This window comes from Jaculus jaculus, chromosome 6, assembly GCF_020740685.1.
Source record: "Jaculus jaculus isolate mJacJac1 chromosome 6, mJacJac1.mat.Y.cur, whole genome shotgun sequence".
In the NCBI taxonomy this organism is placed as follows: domain Eukaryota; kingdom Metazoa; phylum Chordata; class Mammalia; order Rodentia; family Dipodidae; genus Jaculus; species Jaculus jaculus.
The window spans coordinates 117,527,228-117,533,457 of NC_059107.1; the positions used below are offsets into that span (position 1 = coordinate 117,527,228).

Genomic DNA, 6,230 nt, shown 5'->3' on the forward strand with positions numbered 1-6,230 from the left:
GATTACACTGGGAAAGAATAGTAGACACATACTAAATAATAAATTTTTGATACCTGTTAAACATCTGTTGGAGTGGTCTAAAAGTAAGGGCTGCAGAGATGGATTAGTAGTTAAGGTGGTGCCCTATACAGCCAAAAGACCCAGGATTGATTCCCTAGGACCCATGTAAGCCAGATGAACACGGTGGCACATGCATCTGAAGTTTGTTTGCAGTGGCTAGAGGCCCTAGAATACCCATTTTCTCTCTCTATTTGCCTCTTTTTTGTCTCTCTCTCTCTCTCAAATGAATAAAATAAATTTTAAAAATCAAAATTGTTTAAAAATAAATTTATGAATTTATAGTTTAGGAAATGGAAAAAATTGGAATTTATCAACTACTACTTGTTTTTCCTTAACTATTTATTTCTAAGGTGGCAGACTATTTTGGAATGACAAAAATGGCCTTGCTTTCAATCAAAGATAGACTCAAATAAAAATAAAAGCCATACATAGTCAAGTGGATGTTCTTTTTAGGGATGGACTGCAGATACAGCGGTAATTCTACAGACTGCCACACCTGGTGACACCCTAGCATTCTTGGGCTATGATGTCTGTCCATACAAGGCAAAATCGCCTAAGAATGTATTTCTTGGACCAGGCATCCTTCATTCTGACATAATTATTCTAATGTTTGGGTAATATACTAGTCAAATATCAAGGAAGCAATACCAGAATAGGTTTATTTCATGTAGTAAGATAATCACAGCTGATGTGATCATGCACCTTGATTGTCAGCTTGATGGAATCTAGAATCAACTGGGACAGAACTCTAGGCAGGACTTGGAAGACATTTTCACAATCAATTTACAGAGGGAGAAAATACTCCCTCTGACTAGGCTGCATCTTCTGGTGGTGGCCCTGATACAAAAGGAATCCAAGGAAAACACAGTTGCTTTTCTTCATTCAGTGTGTCTATCTCTGCTGCTGCTGCCATTGCTGTTGCTAAAGGATGGATTCAGAATCCAGCTTCACTGGGCTTCCAGCCTGGACTGAAGACTCGTCAATCTCCAAGATCATCCAGTACCAGACTGTAATGGCTAAGGCATGCAGATTTGTGAACTACGTAGCTTCCACATTCAAACAACTGTATGCAAAGGGCAAGTGTTGGACTACCCAGCCCCTATCATTGTAAGCCATTGCAATAATTTCCCTTTTATGTTATGTTATGTTATGATGTTATGTTATGTTATGTTATGCAATGTAACATAATATAATATATACTAATATAATAAAATATTATACACACACTATTCTATTCCTCTAGAGAACCCCGAGTAATATAGAAATACAGAGCCATTTTAATCAGAGAAATGAAGGAAAAAGGAGATTTTCAGAAAGAGAGAGAAACTTAGGAGAGTTTTAAAAGAAAATTGATTTTTGTTTCCATTGATCTATATGATGTCCTTATGGGGTCTTTTGCAATATTCCAATTATCAACATGTAAAAGTTTTCTTCTTCCAGAAATGCAGTCCTCTATTCTGCATTTTCAATGAAATTAAAATTTATATTACTAATACAAAATTTTTAATTTCACTAATTTTTGGAGAATCATCTCTATCCATGTATCTCACTGCCAATTGCTGACCTCCTCCAACAGACAGAAGTGATCTCTGAACATCATAATTCAGGGCTTTCCACTGGGTCTTTTTCTTCCTTTTCCGCATGGCTATATTCCTTGACTTTAATGTATGAAAATTTCCTATCCTTAGTCATCTATTTCCAGGTCCTGAACTGTGTTCCATCTGAGGTCCCTCAGAGACTAAGAGTCCCACAACTGCCTGGAGGGAATGTCCCAAGCTCTCACGGTTTCCACGGGACAGCTTGTTCCTGTGTGTGCTCTGCTATCTAACAGTTTGTAAAAGCCATTTATTAGCCTTTCTTCCCCATTCAGTGTTGAACTTCTTGAGGCAATTGTCATCATGTCCCATTAGTTTCATCATTTGAGACTACTAAAGTTAATAGTAAGTTTGGGTATCAATGCTCAATTTTTATATCTAAATTAAAGTTCAAGGAAAATGCAAAAACTTGACACTTTGGCAATTATCATATCATTAGAATCTAACAGTAATGTATTTTTAACATTTATTTTTATTTTTCAGGGGGAGAGAGAGAGAAAGAGAGAGGGAGGGAGAGAGTGAGAGAGAAATGGCACTGCCTCAGCCACTGCAATAGAACTCCAGACATGTCATCTAGTGGGCATGTACAACCTTGCACTTGCCTCACCTTTGTGTGTCTGGCTTACATGGAATCTGGAGAGCTGAACATGGGTCCTTAAGTTTTGCAGGCAAGTGCTTTAACCACTAAGCTATCTCTACAGAATTTTAAAGTACATTTATTATAACTTCTTTTATCAATAGGTAACAAGTGAAGGTCTTTATAGAACCAAGCCATTTTCTTTATCTTCCATAATGCTGTGTCTTTTAATTTTCTTTTTTCTTTGTTTAGGGAATTGGGAAATACATTGGTATCAATTGACTTCTCTCTCCTTATTGAATTGAGCAGTGTCTCCTTCTGGACTTTACTTCCCAGTGTTTGAAAAAAATTGACAATTCTAATGCACATACACACCTACACTCAGAGTGTATTTTGAACATAATCCCCTCTTGTATGCATTACCCATTCCTTTCACTGTTCCCTTCTTCTTCCCTGCTAGTTCTTCTTCTTTGGTATGTTTATTTTTTTGGCTGCCCTCTACTATCCATGATGAAATATTAATGAGCTCGATATTGTGTAGATCTCCTACAAATAGACAGTACAGTGTGATAATGAACGCAAAGGGTGATATCATGTCTCATTTATCACTGAGCACTCTACCTCACTTATTCTTGGAAGTTTGGGAAATTCTGTGTATCCCCAGTTGACACAATCAACTAAAAAATGAAGCCTTTCTGAACAAAGATAAAAGGTAATGCCCTGACCCATGGGTATAAACATAAATATTTATATGGCAATTTGATGGGCCAGCATATCTGTTGTTTACAACAGTAGTAGCTTCCCTTCTAAGGTCAATACCCTTCCCAACCATTGTTTTTTGATGAGAATTTCAGTAACAGCCATATTCCCATGGATCTTGTTCTAAATCCAACTAGAGAATACCTGATTAACCCCACAACAATCATGTCATTATTTTACTAGAGGGCATACATTGATTGACTGGCCAGTTGTGTACCTTGCAGGGTCCAGTATTGGGGAAAACTGTTGATGCCATTTCTCCCCCAACCACTTACATAAATTTTTCCAGTACTATGCTAGCCAGTGGAAAGGGAACTTCCAGCTCAACTTTAGCTTAATTTTCTTAGTGTCCTGCAATCAAAGCATGTAGTGTCTTTGACAAGAACATATTTTCATCTAGTTCTGGTAGACATAAAGAGCATTGACAAGAGCCACTGTTGTTTGGTATCCTCAAGAACATCTCTGAAAAACAACTCATTGTGAGGTTTTCCACTCCTGGACAACAGCCTATACCTTCTGGGTGCAGTACTTACTTATGTAGGGTACTATTTTTCAAACTCTTCTAAATTTTTATATTTTAATTTATAACTATGAAATAGTTTTCCATATTACTTTTCATATATCTTAGGTTTTGTTTAACCCTCTCTCCACTCACTCCTTCCCTAACACTCCCCCCTCCCCCTAGCATCTCCACTTAAAGCATTTCCTTACCCAGTCTATTATCCCTTCCCCTTAAGGCCTCCTTCCCCTGCTTTCTCCCTTTCTCATGGCCCCTTTTTTGCTTGCTGGTTTTTACTTACACTCAGTCCAACTTACGTAGAAACCTAAAATTTCAAGAAATGATTTGTATGTGAGAAATAATGTGCTGCATTTTTCTTTCTGAGCTGGGGTTCTCTTCTTTTGTATAATATTTTTTCAGATCCAACCATTTTCCTATAAATTTCATAATTTTATTTTTTCATAGCCAAAAAAACTCAATTTTGTATACATACCACATCTTATTTATCCGTTCATTAGTGAATAAATATCTATACTGGCTCTAGTTCCCGGCTATTGTGAACAAAGCAGCAATGAACATCAATGACAAAGTATCTCTGTAGTAATAGATATAGCCTTTAGAGTATATGCCTGGTAGTTGTATATCTGGGTCATATGGTAACTCTATTTTTAGCTTTTTGAGAAACATCCACACTGACATGCACAATGATGACACCATTTTACAATCTCAATAGTCAATAAAGTTTCCTCTTTCCCCACACCCTCAACAGTATTTATTATGATTTTATTTATTGATGATATGCATTCTGATCAGAGTGCACTGCAACCTCAAAGTACTTGAACATCCCTAATGGCAAAAGATGTTGAACAGATTTGAAATTATTTATTAACTCTTTGTATTTTTTCTTTTCAGAACTCTGTCTTCAGCTCCATAGCCAAGTTTTTTTTTTTTATTAAGTTGTTTGATTTTTTTTCAAATTTTTATTAACAACTTCCATGATTATAAAATATATTCCATGGTAATACCCTCTCTCCCCCCACTTTCCCCTTTGAAACTCCATTCTCCATCATATCCCCTCCCCATCTCAATCAGTCTCTCTTTTATTTTGATGTCATGATCTTTTCCTCCTCTTATGATGGACTTGTGTAGGTAGTGTCAGGCACTGTGTGGTCATGGATATCCAGGCCATTTTGTGTCTGGAGGAGCATGTTGTAAGGAGTCCTACCCTTCCTTTGGCTCTTACATCCTTTCCACCATCTCTTCTGCATTAGTCCCTGAGCCTTGGAAGGTGTGATAGAGATATTGCAGTACTGAGAAATCCGGTCACTTCTTCACAGCACCATAATACTTTCTGAGTTGTCCCAAGGTCACTGCCATCTGAAAAGAGAAGAGTCTCTACCAAAAGTGAGAAATATCAGAGACCATACAAGATTTATTAGGCAACTTATTGTTCTGAATGAGAAGAGTGGAGCTTTGAGAAAATACTCCAAGAAAATACTCCCAGCACAAAAACCTGCATCACTGCTAGAATCTCTTTTCAAAGAGAGGGATCTTTTCCAGCTTGGCACCTTATCTCATACTCTCAACATTAGAGCTTCTGGGTACCTGGAATTATCTAATTGGCCAGAGGTGGCACCTGGCCCATCAGTTCAAAATGTAGAAGTAATAGGGTTGGCAAAAGAATGGGCTCCAATCAGGAAAAACAAAGAAAGACGATCCTGCTAAGAAATTTTACTCTGAATCTGAGGAAGAGGAGGAAGAGGACTCATCGGGTAGCAACAGTGACAGTGAGAGCGGATCTGGAAGTGAGAGTGGAGGGAACAGCGGGGAAGACAGCAGTGAGGACTCCTCCAGTGATCAGGATAGTGAGAACAGGAGTGAGTCAGAAGCAGAAAACAAAAGGAACTCATAAACCAAAAGAAAAAGTGATTCAGAAGAGAGGGGGAAGAAAAACTCAAGGTCTAAAACCTTGGATATGTCCAGCATTGGGTCCAGTTCAGCAGAAGAGAATTCTTCATACTCTGAGTCAGAATCTGAATCCAAAAGTGAAACTGAGTCCAGAAAAGTCCCTAAGGTCAAAGAAAAAAAGTCACAGCAAGATAGAAATCCTGTTAACCCAGGTGCTTCACTTCTAGATCTAGATGAGTTTAAGCCTGCATCCACTCCAATTGCACTTCCCACACCAGCTCTTTCTCCAAGTTTAATACCTGATCTTGAAGGTTTAAACTTGTCAAGTTCTTCATCAGTCATCGGTGTCAGTACTCCTGTCTTTTTGCCGACGAAAACACATGTGCTCCTTCATCGGATGAGTGGGAAAGGGCTCCCTGCCCACTATTTCTTCCCAGGACAACCTCATATTTTTGATGAAAAGATGGTTTCTGTACAAATAACACTGAATAATACTTCTGATCAAAAGATAGAAAACATTGTTTGATTTCTCATTGTTGTGAGTTTTGAATATTTTGTTTATTCTCTGTATTAATCTTCTGTCATATGTTTAGCTACCGAATATTTTCTCCAATTCTATAACTAGCTTCTTTGCTTAACAATTTCCTTTTTCTGCAAAAGCTTTTTTTTTTTTTTTTGGTTTTTCGAGGGAGGGTCTCGCTCTAGCCCAGGCTGACCTGGAATTCACTATGGAGTCTCAGGGTGGCCTCGAACTCATGGCAATCCTCCTACCTCTGCCTCCTGAGTGCTGGGATTAAAGGCATGCGCCACCACGCCCGGCTGCAAAAACTTT

The 6,230-nt window shown here is 38.1% G+C and overlaps 1 pseudogene; it reads left to right on the forward strand.

Moving 5' to 3' along the window:
- Nucleotides 1–988: 988 nt before the first annotated feature.
- Nucleotides 989–5,924, forward strand: LOC101597740 (annotated as a pseudogene).
- Nucleotides 5,925–6,230: the final 306 nt, after the last annotated feature.